The sequence below is a fragment of the Vulpes lagopus genome, chromosome X (assembly GCF_018345385.1).
Source record: "Vulpes lagopus strain Blue_001 chromosome X, ASM1834538v1, whole genome shotgun sequence".
NCBI lineage: Eukaryota > Metazoa > Chordata > Mammalia > Carnivora > Canidae > Vulpes > Vulpes lagopus.
Window position 1 is genome coordinate 8621005 of NC_054848.1, and position 23998 is coordinate 8645002.

Genomic DNA, 23998 nt, shown 5'->3' on the forward strand with positions numbered 1-23998 from the left:
ATATCTTTAAGTTTATTTACAGAATTGTGCAACTATCTCCATGATCTAATTTTAGAACATTTAGAACATTTTCATCACTTGAAAAAGAAGCTTAATACATATTAGCAGTTACTTCCCATCCCTTCCCCCCACATATACACCCAGCTCTAGCTAATCCAGTTTCTGGCTCTAGAGATTTGCCTATTCTGGGTAGTTCATATAAATGGAATCAGCAGTGTGGCCTGTATGTTTGGCTTCCTTTGTTCAGCATTAGGTTTTCCAGGTTCATCCATGTTGTAGCAGGTGTCAGGACTTCATTCCTTTTTATTGTTGAAGAATATTTCATTATATGAATAGACCACATTTTGTTTATCCATTCACTAGTTAGTAAACATCTGAGTTGTGTTTACTTTTTGGCTATAATGAATAATGCTGTTATTTGCTTATAAGTCTTTGTGTAAATGAATGTATGTCCTCTTTCTTCTTAGATAACTGAGAGTAGAATTGCTTGGTCTTATGAGAAATTATGTTTTAACATAAGAACATAAGAACCTGCCAACCATTTTCAAAGCAGCTGTACCATTTTACCATCCCACCAGCAATTCATGACAGTTCCAATTTTTCTACATCTTGGCCAATGCTTGTTCTTGTCTAGACCGGGGTAATATTTTAAATGACTCAAGAATGACATTTATCTGAGGACCTGTTACTTTTTATTATGTATTTCAGGTAACTGATTTTAGTTAGGGAAAGCTGGAGGTGCTATAAGTTTTGAAAGATTGTTATTATGAATTCCAAGATCATTTAAAATCTGTAAAAAAACAGAATGAAAAAAAAAAGACCAGGGAATAAATTGTTGATCCACAGAGCATTAATATTGACATAAAACCTATTACAGTGAAGGGCAAGTGATAATTGATACCATAATAAATACCAAGAAAGTGTGTTAGTGCATATATAAGATTTGCAATGAGTTCAAAGCTACAGAATAATGGCTACACTTTGGTAAAAAAGTGGGGCCATGAGTGGGCTCATGGTCCTTAAATAAAGCAGAAGAAAAGTGCTCTAAATAGAGCTTATGTGGACTTTTCTTCTCCTTTTTTTTTGGATTCAGTGTTAAGGTAAAGCCAATATAGGATGAGTTAGATTCTGACCCAGGCAACTTTGCCGTCCAAGGAACAGTTGGCAATGTCTGGAGACATTTTTTATTGTCATGATTGGGGGCGGGATATTACTGACATCTAGTGGGTAGAGCCCGGGTCTGCTGCTCTATGTCCTGCAATGCACAGGGCAACTCCCATAACAAAGATTTATCCAGCTAAAGAGTGTCAGTAGTGTTGAAAGGGAGAATCTCTGTTTTAACCAATGCTTCTGAAGGTGGAATAATTAGAATCATTTCTTAAGTGTTTTTCCCCCTTATTTTGCTTCCTAAGTGCAGATACCAAGTCATTTCCTGACTTGACCCAGGGGGTTTGAATCTTGCGCTGGTAGGGATGAAGACTGGACTGTATATTTGTGGTAGAGATTTCCAGTTAATTCTGTTGTGTTTCCTTCTCCATTCTTTCTCTTTGCAACCCAATTGAAAACTATGACTTTAAGAATTTTGTAAATGTCTGTGGCCCATCTTTAAAGGAAATTAATGTTTAGCATAAATAATTGGAAGAATGGATATTTTCTTATTCCTGTTTCTTATTCCGTGAAAACCAGTCATTCATTTCCTTTCTTTGCGACAATGCATTGGATGTTTGGGACAAATCTCTGAGTTATTGAAACCCAAATAAGAAAACATTTATTTGTATTTTCCAGGAAATTCAGGTTAAAATTATTTTTTGACATTCATGTAATAATTCTTCACTTGATTTTGGCAAGATCAACTTTTCACTAATACTAGCAAACTCTTTTGAGACTATAAATTTTACAGTGAGTACAGGCCCTAGTGGAATCTTGATATGTTGTACTTGAATTATTTGGGCACCATTTGTGTTGTGTAGCAATTGTGTATTTAGGTGAGTGGAATTTCTCCTCTAAACCATAAATCCTGTGTTTAAATGACTACAAAAGGTATAATGCCAATTAACACAACTCAGCATGGAGGAAAGAACATGAGCTCTGGGACATATGGTCCTCAAATCCCAGGCCTGCCTCTTATGAGCTCAGTGACTTTGAGCAATAGTTGCTTGTAATAGTTGCTTGAGCACTTTGAGTAATAGTTTCCTCATTTGTAATTTGAGAAAACCATCTAGCTCAGAGGTCAACAAATTACTGCCCACAAGCCAAATCTGGAATGCTTTTATAAATCAAGTTTTATTGGGACACAGCCATGCCCATACATTTCCATATTGTCTCCAGTTGCTTTTGCACTACTGAAGTAGAGTCAAGTAGTTTCAGTAGACATTGTACCTCTGCAAAGCCTAAAATAATTACTATTTGGCCCTTTATAGAAAAAGTGTGTCAACTGCAGCTCTAGCTCAAAGATTTGATGGACTTCAGTAGAATTCGTCTATGTAAATCTCATCTCTGACAGGATCTCAGAAAAATATTAGTACCTATTCCTTTCTAGACCCAATAAACTCTTTTTAACAATAGCCATAATACTAAAGCTAGGATTTATTCAACAACTGTGAGTACGTACCTACAAGTAAGAAGATATTTAATTCTTACAACAGCCTAGGTAAGTATAATCCTCAGTTTGTATATTTAAAAAAGTGGAATTTCGGGACATCTGGGTGGCTCAGTGGTTGAGCAGCTGCCTTCAGCTCAGGTCGTGATTCCAGGGTCCTGGGATCAAGTCCCACATCAGGCTCCCTGCATGGAGCCTGCTTCTCCCTTTGCATGTGTCTCTGCTTCTCTTTCTCTCTCTCTCTCTATCTCTCATGAATAAATAAATAAAATCTTTTTTAAAAAAGTGGAATTTCTGAGAGATGAAGTAACTTCTTCCAGGTCATACAGCTAATTAGGAGAATTGTGATACAAATGTAAATATCACAGCTGTTTTGGTGTTTCTTTTTCTCCTAATTTCTTTTTCTCCTAATCTTTTTCTCTACTTATACCATGTGAGATCTTTAGCAGGACAGTTTTTGAAGCATCTAAACAAAAGTAGCTGACTGTTGAGGCAAGTGACTAAACATCCAAGGCCAGAGTGTACATTTCTTTTGAGTGTTTGCCATTGGATGTTTTCTAAAAGCTTTTACATTTGTTGTTGTTTTCCTTGTTCTCCATACTTTATCATCCCTTGTTTCTCCTCTTTTCCTTGATCTGGTATTTTCTTTCTTCTTGAAGCTCTGCCCTTTCTTTCTTAATTGAGAGCATTTTTGGAAGGGAGGGTAATGTGTATCTCCTGCATCTGTGAAGCCATAAAGCAGGTGGTTGAAAGGAACAGCTGAGCATTACCATGCAGCTCTTCTGAAGCTAATTGTCACCATTGCTGTCGGTTCCAAGGCATTCTTCATATTCATGAAACACTGCTGCCCCTAAAGACAAGCTATTGGCTTTGTGGCTTATTGTTTTAGGACATAGCTCACAGCTCTGAGGAATATCTTTAAGGATGGAAAACCAACTTCATGGTCACTTCTTATGCTGGGTTGTGGTCAGGAAGGACATTCAGCATAGGGAGCGATTTGCCTCTTCATATGGCCGTTGGCATCTGTATTTATGTTTCCATGTATGGTCATCCAGCATCTGGGGTGCTTCTGTAGATCACCATCCAGCAGCTGGATATGTACATCCATAGAAGGTCATCTAGCATCTGGAGGTGTGTTTCCATCAGTGGGCATCTAACATCTAGGGGTGTGTTTCTATAGATGGTCATCTGAGAGTGCACTTCCACAGAGAGGGAGCCCTGTCAAGCTCTTTAACACACTTTCATCTTGGGAAAGTACTTTTCTCTAGTGAGTTCAGTGAATCTCCCTTTCCTTTTCTGTCTATTGGTCCTCGTTGGACTCTTGGAAGCCACCCAGACTAAAGTTTCATCCCTCCCCTACATGGTTGTTCTCTAGAGTATTTGATGAATCTTTACTCATTCGCTAGAGCCTGCAGTTTTTCCAAGATCAAAATTGCACCATCTTTCCGCTCTTTCTTAGAAGACAGAATTCTGACCTTTTGTTATCTGGGGGATGCTTATATTGATCCATTCTAGTACATCAGTGGTTTTCTTTTCCAAATGTAGCTTTTTTGTGTGATTTCAAGGATAACAAATATTCATTATAAAAAACCCCAAAAGAAAGGAAGGAAGAAAAGAAAAGAAAGGAGAAAGGAAAGGGAGAAAGGAAGAAAGTCTCCCATTATTCCACTACCCAGAGAAACACTTCAAAAGTTTTAGTTCTTATTTTCCAGTCTGTGTGTGTATGAGTGGATAGTATGTGTTTACCATATTATTCACAAGTGTGGTTAGCAGTGACTACATTTTACTCTTTTGTATAGACAGGAATTGCTCTGTGCCCTTTTTGCAATGTGACTGACAGAGGCCATCACAGTGTTCCAGGCTGATCGCAGCTTGGCAGAGGTGGAGTGGGGCTGGCCCCTGCCCTGCCCTGAGTCAACTTCTATTCTTATACATGTGAATAGGGGTCTGGAAAGTAACTTCGTTTTCTTAGTTCTCCAGTCAAGCTTTTCTTTGGCATCTGAGCGTGTTTGACCTATCAATCTATAGGGGAGAGGCACATTTGCAGATGTGATGGCATATATATATATACCGTAAAACATACAGGAGACAGAATAAGATCATTTAAAATGAAAAGTATCACTAGGTTTGATTCAAGTTGGCCCGTGATGTGTGTGTGTGTGTGTGTGTGTGTGTGTCTTTGTACATGTAAAAGAAGCTTCAATAGGTCTTAGCACACCGTTTTCATTTTATGCTCTGTTCTTCCTCAAGGTAATAAACTATATATTTAGATATTGGCTTTTTCTGTTTGGTGTCCACAAATGTGAGCTTTTTAGAAAATTTAGTTTCAGATTCCCGGTTATTCTGTGTGCTCAAAATAAGTAGGAATTACAGTATGTGTGTTTTAATGCTCTAAAGCAAGAGTTATTTTTTTTAAAGAGTTTATTGATTTATTCATGAGAGACACAGAGAGAGAGAGGGGCAGAGAGACACAGGCAGAGGGAGAAGCAGGCTCCATGCAGGGAGCCCGAGGTGAGTGAGACTCAATCCTGGGTCTCGGGATCCCTGGGTGGCGCAGCGGTTTGGCGTCTGCCTTTGGCCCAGGGCGCGATCCTGGAGACCGGGGATCGAGTCCCACGTCGGGCTCCCGGTGCATGGAGCCTGCTTCTCCCTCTGCCTGTGTCTCTGGCTCTGTATCTCCTTCTATCTCTCAAGAATAAATAAATAAAATCTTAAAAAAAAAAAAAAAATCCTGGGTCTCCAGGATCACACCCTGGGCCGAAGGTGGCGCTAAACCGCTGAGCCACCCAGGCTGCCCTAAAGCAAGAGTTCTTAACCAAGGGTTTATAGTTGCTTTAGAATCAATGGGCATTTGGGAGGAGTGGTTTATGAGCCCCTGGAATTTTTACCCAAATATTTGTGCCACCATCTTTTCCCTTGAGATAAGGGCCTTGCCAGATTTTCTTATGGTGCATGATGATTGCTCCCAACGGTACCTTAGTGAAAGCTTCCTGAAAGGCTTAGTTGGTATTCTCAGAATGATGTTCTCCTTACGGTGAAACAATGGCTGAGACAAGAGTGGAACTTGAGAATGCATTAAACTTTCAAGGTGATGGCCGTTTTGTTTATAGAACTTCTCATGGCATATCAGGTAGCAATGTGTATATGAGAATGTGCTTCCAGAATCCAGCAAAGTCTTTTCTCCCAATTATTCTGAGATTTTCCAGGAGGTATCTTGGAAGTGTCGAAATAACCCTCGCCTCCCTACCCCACTACCTGGCACCTGCCACTGTGTCCTCTTCTTTCTGTCTTTTCCTTTTTCTCTCTCACAGGAGTCTCTGAGCTTGCCCAGAGGACCAAACTTTCAGACAAACATTTGCTGTCCTCTCACCCTCACCCCCTCCACACCCCTCTTCCTGTTCAGAGAGGGATCTCTGCTTTGCTCAAGATAGGACCCCTGCCACTATAACAGCCTGTAACACAAGCACTCATCAATAGGCCTTTCTCTACCAAAGTCTTTTGGTGGGGGTGTCTCACATGCCTTCTTGGGCCCAGCAGAGAGGTGAAGGTGAATGGCAGCTGGATGTGATAGTATAGGAAGGAGCCATCTGCACTGGGGTGGAGAGGCTCCCAGAAAGCACTGTGCTGTCCAAAACATAGCTATGGGAAAACATCACAAGTGGGCCAGGAGCTGGTGACTTCCATCTTAAGGAAAACCAAGGCTTAACATATTTTTCAAGACAAAATACCACAATATAAAATCCTAAATTTTCGAAGACTAAGGTATCTGAGAGGTCATGCATTAGGGATACCTCTTTGTTCAAGAGTTCAGCTGCTTGGTTGAGCACAGGTTTGGAACTTAAATTTCCTGGGTCTATTCCTATCAAATTCAACAAATGACATTGGACAAGTCACACTGCCTCCTCATCTATCATATGGCAATAATAATAGAATCTATGCTTCAGGGCTATCATGATAACTAAATTAGTTAATATATGTAAGGCACTTAGAAAAGTGCCTGGTACATAGTAAATACTCAGTAAAGAGGTGCCTGGGGGGCTCAGTCAGTTAAATGTCAGCCTTTGGCTCAGGTCATGATCCCAGGATGCGGGAGATCAGCCCTGAGTCAGGCTCCCTGCTCAGTGGGGAGTCTGCTTTTCTTTCTGCCTCTCCCCCTGCTTGTGCTCTCTCTTTCTCACTCAAATAAATAAAATCTATAAAAAAGAAATAAAAATAACAGTAAAGATAAACCAACCTTCCTGCTCTCTCTTTTTTAAAAGATATTTTTATTTGAGAGAGAGAGAGCGCACACAAGTCAGGGGGAAGGGCAGAGGGAGAGTGAGAAGCAGGAAACTGGGCATGAGGCTCCATCCCAGGACCTTAGATCACCTCTCTTTCTTTCTTTAGATGACTTGTCCAAGCCATCGCAGGTAGGGACTGGCCCATTTGTACTAAGTATTTCATAATGGGCAAGCCATGCTTAAGAATTTGCTTCAGACTAACTCAGGGTCAGCAAAATCTAAGGGGCCAAATAGTCAATATTTTAGGATTTGTGGGCCATGAAGTCTCTGTTGCTACTGCTCAACTCTGCCTTTGTAATGCCAAAGCAGCCCTGGATGATGTGTAAACAAGGGGGTGTGGCTGTGTTACAGTAAAACTTTGTTTACAAAAACAAGGGATGGCCAGACTAGCTTTCAGGCCTCTGCTTCCCCTTCCTGCTTAGATAAAATAAGAAGATATGAGTGAGTATCTTTGGTTTCTTTTTTTTTTCCCCTTTGGTTCCTTTTTTTTTTTTTTTTTTTTTTTCCCCCTTTGGTTTCTTAATAAAAGCTACATATATGTGATATCTGCAAATTAAAATTTATAAATTAGCTATTAAAAAATGTTGAGGGGGGATCCCTGGGTGGCTCAGAGGTTTAGAGTCTGCCTTTGGCTCAGGGCGTGATACTGGGGTCCCAGGATTGATTCCCACATTGGCCTACCTGCATGGAGCCTGCTTCTCCCTCTGCCTGTGTCTCTGCCTCTCTCTGTGTGTCTCTTGTGAATAAATAAATAAAATCTTAAAAAAAATAAAAATAAATTTTAAAAAGTAATAAATGTTGAGAGGTGCCTGAGTGGCTCAATCGGTAAGGGTCCAACTCTTTTTTTTTTTTTTTTATTGTATTTATTTATTCATGAGAGACGCAGAGAGAAGAGAGAGGCAGAGACACAGGCAGAGGGAGAAGCAGGCTCCATGCAAGGAGCCTGATGTGGGACTTGATCTCGGGTGTCCAGGATCACACCTGAAGATGGTGCTAAACCGCTGAGCCACCCAGGCTGCCCCAAGGGTCCAACTCTTGATTTCAGCTGAGTACATGATCTCAGGACTCTGCATTCAGCAGGGAGTCTGCTTCTCTTCCTTTCCCTCTCCCTCTGCCCCTCCCCCCACTCATGTGTACCTGTACGCACTCTCTCTCTCCCAAATAAATAAATAAATAAATAAATCTTTTGAAAAATGTTGAAAAGTAAGAATCACTTACATTCTACTACCCAGAGATAACTAGAGCTTATATTTTGACGAGTATTCGATGAATATTCTTCTAATAGAAAGATGTTCTCAACATCTTCCCTCGTAGGTCTCTGGGAGCTGGTTTTGTTTATGATTGGCCTAACCTTAAGGGTTAATTATGATAGTTCGTGGGCAAAGCTACTGTCCGGGTCCAGTACCTGTTGCACTAAAGGCCAGGGGAGAAGTGGAGAACTAAAAAATGATAGATTTACTCTTTTCAGAGTGGTCTTCTCTCTTCATTGAATAGCAAACTTCCTTATGTGATGGTCACACTAGTTGCTTCAAAACTATTTAATATCTATGGGACCTAGACTTGTATCACTATGTTAGGTATCTGTTAAAACCTTTTGATCCATATCCCATAAATGTTATACATGCACACAATAAATTCTTAATGATTTGAAAGGTTAAGGTGGGGCACACACGTGTACTTCATTTTTGTCATATTTACATTTCTGAGAATTAATTATGGAGCACATGCTGTATAATAGACACCATGCTGAATACATGTGTCATTTCATTGGATCCTTCCCCAAACTTTATGATATAGACATACTGTTCTCATTTTACAGACCAGTAAACTAAGGCTTCTAGAGATTGAATTCAACTAGAGTTGAATTACTACAACACAGAGGTAAGGGGCAGCCCTGGATTTAAACTTGAGTCTGTGGACTCCTCTTTAGTCTGCATACTTGCTATAAGTTTGTCTGGTGCTAATTATCCCCTTCATTTTTGTTTCACATGATGGTCTTCTTTAGAGTAGGGAAAGTTAAAATTCCAGCTGTGAATTACCTTCGTTCGTCACTTGACAAGCAGAGATGCACTTAAGACAGAGTTCAGTTATTTGCATAGTTATTAGTATGCTGGTAAAGTCCCCTCCTTATACTTGTGATTCCTTCCATCACATTTGTCATTCAGTTTTGCACATGAGAAAAGCTGTCTTTCTCTTCTGGAGGATGCTGACTTTTTGTCTCTGCTTTTGTTGATTGAGACATCCTGGCCCTGCTTTCCTTGGTACTTTGTTCTTCCAGTTATGGTGTTGGCACAAACTGTACCTGCAGCATCATGTTACTCTCCTATGCTAAAAATAACTGAGATCCTGGGTGAGACTTCATATATAATTCATGGTTTTGATTTATTAATCTCTCCATTAAGTCAGAAAATGACATTTTTTGCTGGCTGCATTCCAATCTGCATTATCTTAGACATTTAAAATTTGCATTAACTTGAATACCCTCCGTGTGTGTATGTATATGCATGTATGTGTGTTTGTGGTTATAGTAACACCAGAATCATCGCTTGTGTAACTCCTTTAATCTTTCATTTAACCCCTGACTTCAGATTCATAACATGAATGTAATATCAGAAAGAAGCAAGCATCCAAATGAATGTTGATGATAATAAAAATGCAGAACCAGAATGAAAAGGAATAGTTTTGCCTTTTTGTACAGCCTTAAAGATAAATTTATATTCAGCAAGTAAGCAAGGGCGACACTTTGAAGCCCGTTTATTCATTCGGTATGTGTTTATTGAGCTCCTCCTAAGTGCTAGGACCTGTGGTAGGCTGATCAAGATGATGAAGGTACTGTAGATAATAGATCAACTTGTACACTACCCCCTAAGTCTTTAAAGTAAATTAAAATCCTTTCCTACTCCTACTGATGCATCAGAGTTGGTTCCACTCACCTGAGATTTTAAAAGACATCTCGAAAAAAGTGAACACGTTTGAATTGCTTTTATAAGAGCTAGATTCTGATGGTCACTCCACCTCTTTGGGCTCTACCACCTTCCATGAAACCTTCACCACCACCACCACCACCTCCACCACCACTTTTTGGACATGACCAGTATCCTCAAAGCAGGAAGGGAGGACGTGGTGATAACAGATCAATAAATGAAGGAGGAGTCCCGATACTCTCCCATCTGATTCCACCAACCATCAGCTCTTTGGAATTCTGACACTCTGGTATCCTAAGCACCCTTTGAACAGTGACCATGTCCCACCTTGGATTGAAAACAATTCCACTAAGGGGCACCTGTGGGTGGCTCAGTCGGTTAAGCATCCGACTCTTGATTTCAGCTCAGGTCATGATCCCGGGGTTATGAGATGGAGCCCCAAGTTGAGCTCCACACTGGGTGTGGACCTGCTTAAGATTCTGTCTCTCTCTCTCTTCCTCTGTCCCTCCCTCCCGCCAACCACCTTGACCATGTGTGCTCTCGCTCAGAAAAAAAAAAGAGAAAGAAAAAGAAAGCAATGCCATTTAGATATTGCATATGTAATAATTGTCCTTTTTACTGTTGAGTTACCAAGTTCATTTATTAACATAAAATAGGCCAATTTTTTAGGAGCTATATCCATAATGGGGATGATGGGTGGTGGTAGATCAAGGCCATTAATGAAACCACACATGTAATCAAAATCTGACATATGGTTTTCATATTATAATGTTTTTAAAAATTTAAAATCAGGGCACCTGGCTGTCTCAGTCAGTAGGTGATGCAACTCTTGATCTCAGAGTCATGAGTTCAAGCCCCATGTTGGGGATAGAATTTACTTTAAAAAATTATTATAGGGGGATCCCTGGGTGGCGCAGCAGTTTGGCGCCTGCCTTTGGCCCAGGGCGTGATCCTGGAGACCCAGGATCGAATCCCACATCGGGCTCCCGGTGCATGGAGCCTGCTTCTCCCTCTGCCTGTGTCTCTGCCTCTCTCTCTCTCTCTCTATCATAAATTTAAAAGAAATTATTATATGTGTATATATAATTATATATATCTATATATAATCAATAGCCAAGGGAAGTGCATTAATTTTGAGTTTTTCAGTCAAATATGTACTTTTGAAATACTATATTTGTTCCCAGTGATACTCAATATCCTTTCCTTTTCCTTCTTCTGGTAATAGCACCTGTCTTTCTTGTGGGGACCCAAGTCTATGTGATTTCTATGGGACTGACCCTTTCCCATCCCCTTTGCTCCAAACGAAAGGGGACCAAGACCTGGCAAATTAAAGTACTAGCAAATTAAAGTACTGCATACCCCTAGCTAAATAACTGGTTCAAGGAGAAGGTGTGACTTCTAAGCCAGCCAGATCCACTCCCCTACCCCCGGGCTTTTTTGTAGTATGGTGGGGGGAAAAGCTCTTGATTTTCTTCTAGGTTTGCCAGGTTTAAGCAGGCCCACCACACAATGTATCCCAAGGGATCTCCATTCATTAAGGACATGGCAAGCTTTGATCTACCCCTGTTTATCTTTTCTATGACATGGGGAGGAACTGCCTGAAAGTGAGACTGGCCCAGAGGAAAGCATTGTTTAGAGATTATTGTAATGGACAGGTTCACAACATCAGCTGAACCACTGGATTAAAATGGGCTGGAAGTTAGTTGTATTCCTTGAACTTCCTGGTTATGTGAGTGTATGAGTTTCCTATTGCTGCTGTAACGAATAATCATATACTTAGTGGCTTCAAACAACACATATTCATTCTCCTATAGGTTGGAAGTCAGAAATCTCAAGAGGGTCTGCAGGATTATGTTCCGTCTGGGGCTTTTAGAAGAGAATCCATTTCCTTGCCTTTTCCACCTCCTAGGGGCTGCCTGCATTCCTTGGCTTCTCATCGCTCTGACCTCTGCTTCTTCCATAACCTCTTCCTCTTTCTCTGTCTCTGACCTTCCTGCTCACCTCCTTCCTTTCCCTTAGAAGGCCCCTAGTGATTACATCAGATCTGCCCAGATAATCCAAGATAATCATCTCATCTCAGAAACCCTTAACTTAATCACATCAGCAAAAGTCTCTTTTGCATATATTAGAAGCCTATTTTCAGATTCTGGAGATTAGGACATGAACATCGTTGGGGACTTACCACAACAAACAAATTCATTCCTTTTTAGTTAAAACTGGTCTGAGTTGGAACACTGTCATTGACAAACAAAAGTCTTAAAAAAGCTACATTAAAGAAAATGAGGGCACCTGTGTGGCTCAGTCAGTTAAGCATCTGACTCTTGATTTCAGCTCAGGTCATGATCTCAGGGTCGTGAGATTGAGCCCCCTGTCAGGCTCCTGCTGGTTGTGGAGCCTGCTTAAGATTCTCTCTCTGTCTTTCTTTCTCTCTGCCCCACCCCTCCTTTCTCTCTCTCTCTCTCTCTCTCTCTCTCTCTCTTCTCTCCCTCTAAAAAAAAAAAAAAAAAGAAAAGAAAGAAAGAAAGAAAGAAAAAAGAAAAGAAAAGAAAATGAGATATGGGAGCAATTTAAGGACATATATATAGATATTTGGAGTTATGAAGCATTTTTCCCCCAGAAAGATGAAAGAATTGCACAGAGAACATTAAATTATACATGTAACTTTAAATGGCTCCAGTATTTTCCTGTCCTTTAATCTCTTTATATCTTTTTTAACCATCTTTTTCACTTCTTTTATGCTACCAACTGGGAATTCTTTTTCACATGCTCTTGTTCTCACTCAAGTTCACCTTTAAAATATCTTGCTTCCTATAGCCTGTTATATGCTACAGAGCCTTTCTGAAATATTTTTTCCTCTTGTTATCCATGTTGCTTTTTCCTTCTCAACTGTCACATCTCTCATTTTTCAGAATATTCATTTTTTTTCCTTCTTAAATTTAGACTATTTTCTCTTGTTTGCTGTTTCTCTGAATTTTTTTTTCTACAAGGCTTTGAGAGTGGGAAATAGGCTCAAAGCTTTATTTTTTATTTTATTTTATTTTTTTAAAGAAAACTGTGTGCTTTTGTTCTAAAGAATGTTTTCTGATAATTCTCTTGGCTGGTATCAAATAAACATGAATTCCCATATCACAATAAATGAGTAAATAAATCTCTCTTCCAAAACTGTTCTTACTCTTTGTTGTTTCTATATAAGTTATATAGCCCTATATTACTTTCCTGAAAAGCTTATAAAATCGTATTTTTAGTCTTTACTCTTGCATATTTCAGTTGCATCCATGTTTAATTGAAATATGATTTTAACAGGGCATTTTGAGGTTTTGCTCATAAGAATATGTAAGAGAGGAAGAATTTTTCCTTGAGCCTCTTGAGGTCCCTGACTGGGTCTGAAAAATCATCTAAGTTGGATCATCAGGAGAAAAGCATACAAAGTGATTTCATGTGAGTTCTACATGACATGGGAGACTTTGAAAGGAAGTGATGCCTCAAAGAAAGATCTGTGTATTTTTATGCTTCGTTTGACAAAGAGTGAGCAGTTGTGGAGGAGTGGGCTCCGTCAAGGAGAATGAGAGAAGTATAGTAAACTGGGGGAAACAGTGAGGCCTGTTTTTTGGGATCCTTCTTCGTGTCCCTTTGTCTTTGGAATTCAGGATATCCTTTCCCCCAGATATAGGGAGAGCCGCTCTTACCCGAGGGTCTCAGGGCCTGTTTCAGGGGAGAAGGGTGAGGAGGGGAGGAAGTCAGAATGTTCTTCCTGCTTTCGCTGTTTTTTTGTTTTTTTTTTTAATTTATTTATGATAGGCACACAGTGAGAGAGAGAGAGGCAGAGACACAGGCAGAGGGAGAAGCAGGCTCCACGCACGGGGAGCCCGATGTGGGATTCGATCCCGCGTCTCCAGGATCGCGCCCTGGGCCAAAGGCAGGCGCCAAACCGCTGCGCCACCCAGGGATCCCTGCTTTCGCTGTTTTAATTAAACTCCATCAGCTTAAAATTTGCAATATGCCAAGGTCTGGTATTTTACAGTAGGGTGCCCTGAGCCCCATGAAATACATTGCACAAGCTCCTTATTTACACAATGGAATCTAACTATATTATCTATGGCAATTTATTTTTTTTCAAAGATTTTATTCATCCATTCATGAGAGACACACAGAGAGAGGCAGAGACATAGGCAGAAGGAGAAGTAGGCGGGGCGGGGTGGGGAGAGCCCGATGCGGGACTGGATCCCAGGACCCTGGGATCATGACCTGAGCCAAAGGCAGACGCTCAACCACTGAGCCACCCAGGCATCCCTATCTATGACAATTTAATCCAAGAATGGAGTTTCTTTTCTCCTTGTACTAACGTGTAAGAAATAACTTCTATATTTTACTTTTATTCACCATTTAATCATTTTTAAAATAAACATCTATAACAAAGTAATAGACAACGAAAATACAAAACAAGTTTTAAATGTGATCTTATTTATCTATATGATTCTGCGACTGCTTTCCAATTCTTATTCTGGTACATTCATGGTTTTATGTTATTTTTTTTTCCTTTTTCCTTAATCCGTGTAAATTTTTTTCTGTATCTACCTGATGCACAACACGGTGCATTGTTATACATATTCCAGCTTTGCTCACTTGTCAAGTATCTTTTCTGTTTTTCTTTCTTCTGCTTTGTTTGTTTTTACAACGAACAATACAGCTATAACCAGTCTTCAATATATTTTTAAGTAATTCCTTGGAATATATTCCTAAAGGTAGCAAACCAGGCCAAGCCAAATGGTCATAACTAATTATCTCTAGTAGACTTTTAGTGCTGTCAGAATAAATACCCCAGAGAGTAAATGAAATTTTGATGGAAGGAAGCCTACACAGAGAAGCAAGGAGATGAGGTTATTCTTTGTCACATGAACAATATTAGAAGAAGTGTTTATTCTTTCTTTTTAAATGAGACCAGAATCTGAAGGATTTAGGGGAAAAGAAATAAGATGTATCTCCTTGGGAGGATGTTTCTGGTTTTTGTGATCACTTTCTCTCTCTCTCTCTCTTTTTTTTATGTAGGCTCCATGCCCAGTGTAGAGCCCAATGTGGGGCTTGAACTCACAACTCTGAAATCAAGACCTGAGCTGAGATCAAGAGTTGGATGCTTAACTGACTGAGCTACCCTGGTGCCCCCCTTAAAAAAAAGATTTTATTTTTATGTAATCTGTACACCCAAGATAGAGCTCAAACTCCCAACCCCAAGATCAAGAGTCACATGTTCTACCGGCTGAGTCAGCCAGGCTGTCTTCTTTCCAGTGTCGTATGCACCCCCACCCGTGGCATTTCATCTTTCATACTCTCTTCCTGCTCCTCCGTCCCCTCTAATGGCTCATTTCCTCATTTCATCCCCTAACTCTGAGCAGCCCTCAATGCTGGCTTCTCCATTCTCTTCCTCATTTACTTCAGACTGTGCCTTTATGTCACACACACATTGGATAATTCTATAGGATCTAAAACTGATTCACAGCCCTTCCCTCAGCCTTATTATCATTCCCACAATGCCTTCTGCTCCCCACCGCTACTACCATTCCCTTTTTCCAAAACCTTATCATTTATCATGTAGGTGATTTAAATTCATTTCTGGATGGTTTCCTTGCTTCCTGGTGGTTTCAATCTTCACTCTTCCCTTGCAAGCTGTGCTTGTCTACACTAGTCACTTAACATTTTTGAGTCTTGATTTATGTACACAGAGTCATGGATGAATAGCTCATTGCCCCTGGCATATCATATATATATCACTGTTTTCCTATTCTTCTAGTCTTTCCTTCTTATAACTCATGCCCCATCAGTATTCCTGTTGTGACAAACAAGTCTGATCACGTCACTCTCAAACTTTACTAACTTCAGTGACTTTCCCGCATCTAGAGGGTAAGGTCTAAACTTTGTGAGAACAAATCAAGCCCTTCATGACCTGTTCACATTTCCTACCTCATCTTCTCCCCTCAGCTGTCAGACTCACTATCCCCAGCCCCAGCACTCTGCTCACTATTTCCCAAACATGCCAAGCCCTTCCAACCTCTGTCTTTGCACATGATGATCTCTATTTTTTTAAAAACTCTACCCCAACATGGGTCCCAAACTCATGACCCTGAGATCAAGAGTTGCATGTTCTACCAAATGAGCCAGCCAGGCACCCCCATGATGATCTCTTTTTTGCCGAACTTGCAAAATTCCCTGATTTTTTTTCAAGATCTGTTTCAAGGCATCTCTGTTTAAAGCCTTTCCAGATACTTGAACTCTTCTCATGCTCCTGGGACTTTTAATCTTGAGCAAGTGAAGCAATAATTCCGGAACAAAGGCAGTGAGTAGTGGGTAGCTGAGACCATCTTGTTCTGGTACCTTCTGCTCAGTGCCTAGACAGCCTTTTTCAATTGAGGTGCCTCATCTCAGCCACAGAAACAGAAAATGATCTGACTGATAATTTTTGCAATTCTGCCAGAGATGGCACATAACTAGTACCATTTTTTTTCAAGATCTTATTTTTAAATAATCTCTTCACCCAATGTGGGATGTGACCTCACAACCCTGAGATCAAGTCACATGCTCTACTGACTGAGCCAGCCAGGCACCCCAACTAGTGTCATTTTAGATGCAAAGGAGAGGAGTGAGGTCATGGTGTGTAATGTGTGCTAGAGGGTGGTGGAGCTTAATTTTCTTATGGAACTCAGGTTGGAAGGACTGCTTTGGGCATTTTGGATCTGTCATCTTTTTAAGCCTGATCCTCAAAGCTCTCACTGATGGTATGAGCACCTGGTATTAGGATAGATTCCCTTTATGCCTAAGATAACTAGATTCAGCTTTGGTTGCTAACAAATATGACCCATTTCTGCTTTAGCAACATCAAAGAATATGTATTTGTGGCTGTATGTGTTTATTGAATAATTAGATGAATAACCTTTGGAATGCCTTCATTTTCATTTTTCCCTATACCAGATCAGTCACCACACACATCAGTCTTTATTTACATTGTCACACGGAGTCTACTTTTTGGTTTTGATTCTAGTACCACCATAGTTGCCTAGGTGTTTCTTATGTTGGCTTGCATTCTACAGTCTTCTTCTGATGCCACCATTGACCTCTTTCACTCCTTCCTCTTCAGTGATACTGAACCCATGTCAAAATTTCCCCCAAATAAAAGGACATAATAGGGATCCCTGGGTGGCGCAGCGGTTTGGCGCCTGCCTTTGGCCCAGGGCGCGATCCTGGAGACCCGGGATCGAATCCCACGTCGGGCTCCCGGTGCATGGAGCCTGTTTCTCCCTCTGCCTGTGTCTCTGCTTCTCTCTCTCTCTCTCTCTGTGTGACTATCATAAATAAATAAATTTAAAAAAAAATTAAAAAAAAAAAGCCGTAGTGTATATGAAACACAGCAGCTGGCCCTGTATAGGAAAAGACCAGTAAAAGGCAGCTATTATGAGTATCTGTCTTATAAAATATCTTGATATTTAAAAAAAAAAAAAAAAAAGGACATAATATAATTTCTCTTCCAAACATCATACCAACTGGCTTTCACATTACATTGAAACTCATAGGCCTGCGGGATGCCTGGGTGGCTCAGTGGTTGAGCATCTGCCTTTGGCTCAGGGCATGATCCTGGGGTCCCGGGATTGAGTCCCACATTGGGCTCCCCATGGGGAGCCTGCTTCTCCCTCCGCCTGTGTCTTTGCCTCTCTCTCTTGTGTGTCTCTCATGAATAAATAAATAAAATCTTAAAAAAAAAAAAAAAGAAACTCCTAGGTCTGGCATTCAAGGTGTCCTGTGATTCAGACTCATATTCTAGGTGCAGCTTGCTTCCCCTTCACTCTACTCTGAGCTGTTTCTCTTCTGTGAACACTCTTTTGCTTATGCTGCACATACTATTCCTTCCTGCAACTTATATTATTGACTTTTAAAAAATTTATCAGATTTGGGGCACCTGGCTGGCTCAGTTGGTGGAGCGTGTGACTTTTGGTCTCAGGGTTTTGAGTTCTGGGCCCCATGCTGGGTGTGGAGATTACTTAAAAATAAAATCTTTAAGGGAAGCCTGGGTGGTTTAGTCAGTTAAGCGACTGACTCTTCTATTTTTCTTATTTTAAAAAATATTTATTTATTTATTTGAGAGGAGAGATAGAGAGTGAGTGTGCACGTGCATGGGGGGAGGGGGCAGAGGGAGAGGGAGAAGCAGACTTCCCACTCAGCAAGGAGCCTGACACTGGGCTAGATCCCAGGACCCCAGTATCATGACCTGAGCCAAAGGCAGACACTTAACCAACTGAGCCACCCAGGAGTCCCTTTTTTCTTTCTTTCTTTTTCTTTTTTTTTTTTAAGATTTTATTTTTATTTATTTTACAGTGTGCAAGCAGGAGGAAGGGCAGAGGGTGAGGGAGAGGGGAAGCAGACTTCCCACTGAGTGCAAAGCCCAAAGCAAGACTCAACACAGGGCTCCATCTCATGGCCCTGGGATCATGACTTGAGCTGAAACTGAGAGTCGGATGTCTAACTGACTAAGCTCCCCAGGTGCTCTAAGTATCATACTCTTGATCTCAGCTCAGGTCTTGATCTCAAGGTTGTGAGTTATAGTCCCATGTTGGGCTCCATGCTAAGCATGGAGCCTACTTAAAAAATAGAATAAGAGATAAAAAATAAAATAAATAAAATCTTTTTAAAAAAGGTTTTATTTATTTATTTGAGAGAAAGAACATGAGAGAGGGACGAGGAGGGGGAAGGGCAAAGGGAAAAGGAGAAGCAGACACCTTGCTGAGCAGGATGCCCAATGTGGGACTCAATCCCAGGACCCTGGGATCATGACCTGAGTCTGAAGGCAGATGCTTAAATGGCTGAACCACTCAGGTGCCCTACAAACAAAATCTTAAAAAAAATTCATCAGATTTTACCAAATATTCCTCCCAATATCCATGTTCCAACCATTTTGCTTCCTGGCATATTAACCTGTATTCATTGCTTCTTTTTCTGCCTGATTTGCTTTTTAATTTTTCTATTTTCCATACTTAATTTCATCTGGATAATTCTTTTTTTATGTTTAGAATTTTTTACTCTTTTTTTTTATTTTACTCAATGTAACACACATACAGTGATTAAGAAAAATAAACAAAAGGTGAATTATAGAGTGTTCAAATTCTTCTTTGTTTTAAAATCATTACTGCCTTCTAAAACACCTTAGTACCACATCAAAATCTACCTCCTTCCAGAAACCTACTTGACTCTCTTCAATTTAAATACTCACTCATGGGGCACCTGGGTGACTCAGTCGGTTAAACATCTGATTCTTGATTTCGGCTCAGGTCATGATCTCAGGGTTGTGATATTAAGCCCCATGTGGGGCTCTGCACTGGGCATGGTGCCTACTTAAGATTCTCTTTCCCCTTCTCCCTCAGCTTCTCCCTGTTCCTCATGTGTGCTCTCTCTTTTTTTTCTAATTTTTAAAAAAGATTTTATTTATTCATTCATGAGAGACTCAGAGAGAGAGAGGCAGAGACACAGGCAGAGGGAGAAGCAGTCTCCATGCAGGGAGCCTGATGTGGGACTCGATCTTGGGACTCCAGGATCAAGCCCTGGGCTGAAGGCAGGCGCCAAACCACTGAGCCACCCAGGGATCCCCTCTCTCTCTTTTTCTAAACAATAAATAAATACTTTTTACAAATTTTATTTCTTACACTCTATTGCCTTGTCTACATAATAGTAAGTAAAATTATCCACTGGAACTCTCTTCATCAAGAACCATTAATTAACCTGTTAAGTATATACTTAAGTGGACAGCAAAGAAGAGACCTTTTAAAAAATGTTTAGGGGATCCCTGGATGGCTCAGCAGTTTAGTGCCTGCCTTCGGCCCAGGGCATGGTCCTGGAGTCCTGGGATCGAGTCTCACGTTGGGCTCCCTGCGTAAAGCCTGCTTCTCCCTCTGCCTGTGTCTCTGCCTCTCTCTGTGTGTGTCTCTCATGAATAAATAAATAAAATCTTAAAAAAATGTTTAGAAGTATTCTTACCCCAGTTTCTTTTCTTTTTTATACCAAATTGCTAAATGCAGTAGTTCCCCCTTATCAGTGGTTTTGCTTTCTGCCGTTTCACTTACCCATGGTCAACCATGGTCTGGAATCAGATGATCCTCCTTTGATGAATTATCAGAAGGTCAGTAGTAGCCCAGTGCTCTGTCACATGCCTATGTCATTCCTCTCACTTCATCTCATCACATAGATATTTTATCTCATATCATCACAAAAAAAAAAGGTTGAGTATAGGGCAGTAAGATATTTTGAAAGAGAGACCACATTCACATAACTTTTTTTTTTTACAAAATATTGTTATAATTGTTCCATTTAATTATTATTGCTGTTAACCTCTTATCTTGCCTAATTGATAAACTCTATTAGAGGTGTGTGTGGATAGAAAAAAAACATTATATATATGCACACACACACACACACACACACACACACACACATATATATGTATGTATGTATATATTTATAGGATTTGGTACTATACATGGTTTCAGGCACCTATTGGGTATCTTGGAATGTGCCCTCATGGATAAGGGTGTATTACTATATTTTTTGAAAAAAAGATTTTATTTATTTATTTGAGAGAGTGGTGGGAGGAGCAGAGGAAGAGGGACAAGGAGAAACTGCACTGAGCGTGGAGGCTGACGTGGGGCTCAGTCCCACGACCCTGAGATCACGGCCTGAGCTGAAACGAAAAGTTGGATGCTTAAGTGACTGAACAACCCAGATGCCCCAGGATTACTATACATTATATATATATATATATATATATATATATATATATATATATATATATATTCATTCATTCATTCCACAGCAGATCACTGCTGACTATTAAGAAACCTAGTAACAGGCAAAACCATTTTCAATTCACCGTTGGGTCATTGGCATTGTCAATGGAAGCAGAAAGGCCTTCTATGTGTGTCTAGGAGACTCAATGAGAACATCTTCTGCCACTAAAGAGTGGAGGTTGGGGCAGGGTTGTGTTGGATATATGGGGCTATGTCAGACTTGGAGCATCAGGTATCTCATACCTAAGTTGTCTGGTGGTAAAGAGGGCCTTGGCTGGGAATCATTTGGTTGCAGGAACTAGAAATCTGCTCAAAGAAGGGAGTTGTACATTTACATTATGCAGTCATTCAGACATGGCAATCAAAAGTGGCCAAACTTCCTGAGAATGGGAGAAGGAAAGGTGCTGGGACTGACTTTCTTTATTGCTCTTCAACTCTTTCTTAGCAATTACAGGGTCTCTTCCATTTCTGCTTCTCTTAGTCTCTGCTCTCCAACAATGTTGACTGTTTGTAAAGGGCTCAAAAGGGCCCAAGTTCCATGACCTTACAGCTCCATCACCATTGACTAACTACATTTTTGTGACTGAGTTCAAATTCTCAAGTGAAAGAATTTGGCTAATCTTTGGTTTGACAGTGGTGGTTGACCTTAGGCCAAGTGATCATTGTCCACAGCACTATATTTGGGGTTGGTGCCACATATTATAAAAATAAACACTTGATCTTGTCCTTTCAAGAGGAATTTGAGTGGAATCACACATAGTTTCCAAAGTTTCCACTGTAAAAAGTTCCATGTGGTATATGTATTTGAGATTTCTCATTGAGTAATATAAAAGAAGAGTAATTTCTTTAACACTCTATAGCTATTTCTTTCCTTTCTTCTAATTTTAGTAGCTAGTTCACTATGATATAGGAGAGAAATTGCCAATTTAATCCTAAAATTAACATGTTACTGATGACTGATGTCATCAGTTTGAAATGAAAAAAAAATGAATTCTAATAATCACATATGCTGTATGTTTCATGGTTAAAAATCAAACTTATTAGAGGCTGGGTACAATTTGGGCTTGAAAATTTAAAAGAACAGATGGAAGAATTGGAGGGGGGTCTTTGGAAAGCTAAGGAAAATATGAAAGAAAATGAAATGTGAGTTTCAAATTAAGGAAGATTATAGGCTTATTTAGCCTGGAGAAGAAAAGACAGAGTAATGATGTGAGAATTTCCCCCAAACATATGAAGGTGAAACAGCGATATATTGAGCTCATCTCTATTGCCTTGGTATAATATACAACAGCATATAGATTTTAATGACAGCATAAACTCAACCTTTCAGACTGCAATGCTACATGTAGAGAAATTCACAGACTCTCTTTATAGATAAGACATATAAATGTATCTGTTGGAGCAGAACATGGTACCATAGTCACAGGAGTATAAATCAGACAACTTCATTGAGATTGCCTCAAGCTCTGTAAGGCTGAGGTCAGTTCTATGATACTCTAGTAGAAATGAAAGACAGAAGTAAACAGTTTTTGTAATCACATTTTTCTTCATCAGTTATTCCAGGCATAGCCAAATGAATTGTGCTCTCTAAGGGGCATTCAGAGGAGCAGCAATAGTCACCAATCTCTGGACTTTCTTTGGTAGAGTGGGAATTATAAACTAAGAATGAAAGCCATATTTTTCTCCATAATAAAGTAGAATTCTAAGTGACTCTGTGAGAAGAAAGAAAGGAGAGATGGAGTGACCAGAAGTGGAGAAAAGGTGGTGGAAATGTCAGTTAGAGAAATTAACATACTTTCTTGTAAGTAGTGTGTGGTGTAAGTCATCTTTCTTCACCCCCTCTCATAAAATCATCATAAAATATTTGTCTCTGGTTATTGAGTCATGGAGTTGAATCTGTGTTAAGATGCGTAGAAAATGCTGAGTATAGCCTCAAGGTGGGATTGGACCAGAGCTGAGGTCACTTGTGGAAAGTGTACTATATTCACATTATCTGTATTTATTAACTTAATAGTGGACTATGTAGATATTTCAGTGTAGTATCTGGGCCAGGTAAGAATTTTGAATGGGTAGAAGAAAACCCAAGGTTGGGATTCCAGAGAGATGTATTATATGACCTTGAGTGAAACTGAAAAACTCTTCGTGTCTAATTTCTTCTTAAAATTAAGATAATGCATATACCACATCTACCTTAGGATATAATAAGGTATGATCACTCAGAATAAAACACAGGCCATTAATTTCACTAGTCCTGCCCAATGGGGAGAACCACGTAGAAGTGAGCAAGCACTGGGCACAGTCTACCACTGTGTGGTCTGGGATGCTGAGGTCCCTAAAACCCATTTGGTGGAGGGGAGCGCAAGGTCAAAATTACTTTTATAATAACATTAAGACTTTGTTTGCTCTTTTCAATCGCATTCTCTCATGAATGCCTGGTGGAGTTTTTGGGAGGCTAAAGAATGATGGTGAATGATAGCTCAGCAGATTGAATGCAGAAGCAGATGTGAGAATCCAGCTGTCTTCTTTAAGCTAGATCTTTTTGTTTGCTTTGTTTTTTGTTTTTTGTTTTAAGATTTTATTTATTTATTCATGAGAGACACAGAAAGAGAGGCAGAGACATAGGCAGAGGGAGAAGCAGGCCCCCTGCAGGGAGCCCAATGCGGGACTCGATCCCAGGACTCCAGGATCATGCCCTGGGCTGAAGGCAGGTGCTAAACTGCTGAGCCACCCAGGCATCCCTTTAAGCTAGACCTTAAAGAGATTTTCAAAAATACAAAGCAGTGCTTGTCTACTTATTAATTCTTTTATTTTGAAAGTATGGTTATTTTTCATTAAAAATGTTAACTTATGGGGAAGCTGTGGTGGCTTAGTGGTTTAGCGCTGCCTGCGGCCCGGGGTGTGATCCTGGAGACCCAGGATCGAGTCCCACGTCGGGCTCCCTGCATGGAGCCTGCTTCTCCCTCTGCCTGTGTCTCTGCCTCTCTCTTTCCCTGTGTCTCTCATGAATAAATCAATAAAATCTTTAAAAATAAACAAATAAATATTAGAATAAACCCTTACATGTTAACATAAGTTAACATTTTTGTTTTTACAGATTTTATTGATTTATTTATGAGACACACAGAGAGAGGCAGAGACACAGGCAGAGGGAGAAGCAGGCTCCATGCAGGGAGCCCGACGTGGGACTCGATCCCGGGTCTCCAGGATCATGCCCTGGGATGAAGGTGGCACTAAGCCACTGAGCCACCCGGGCTGCCTTAATTTTTAAAAAGTTCATAGATATTTAAACTTTTTTCTGTTTAATTTCTAACATAGTAAATATCAACAGGTACGTCTCATGCAAAAAACTTTTTTTTTTTTAGGTCTTCTATCATTTTT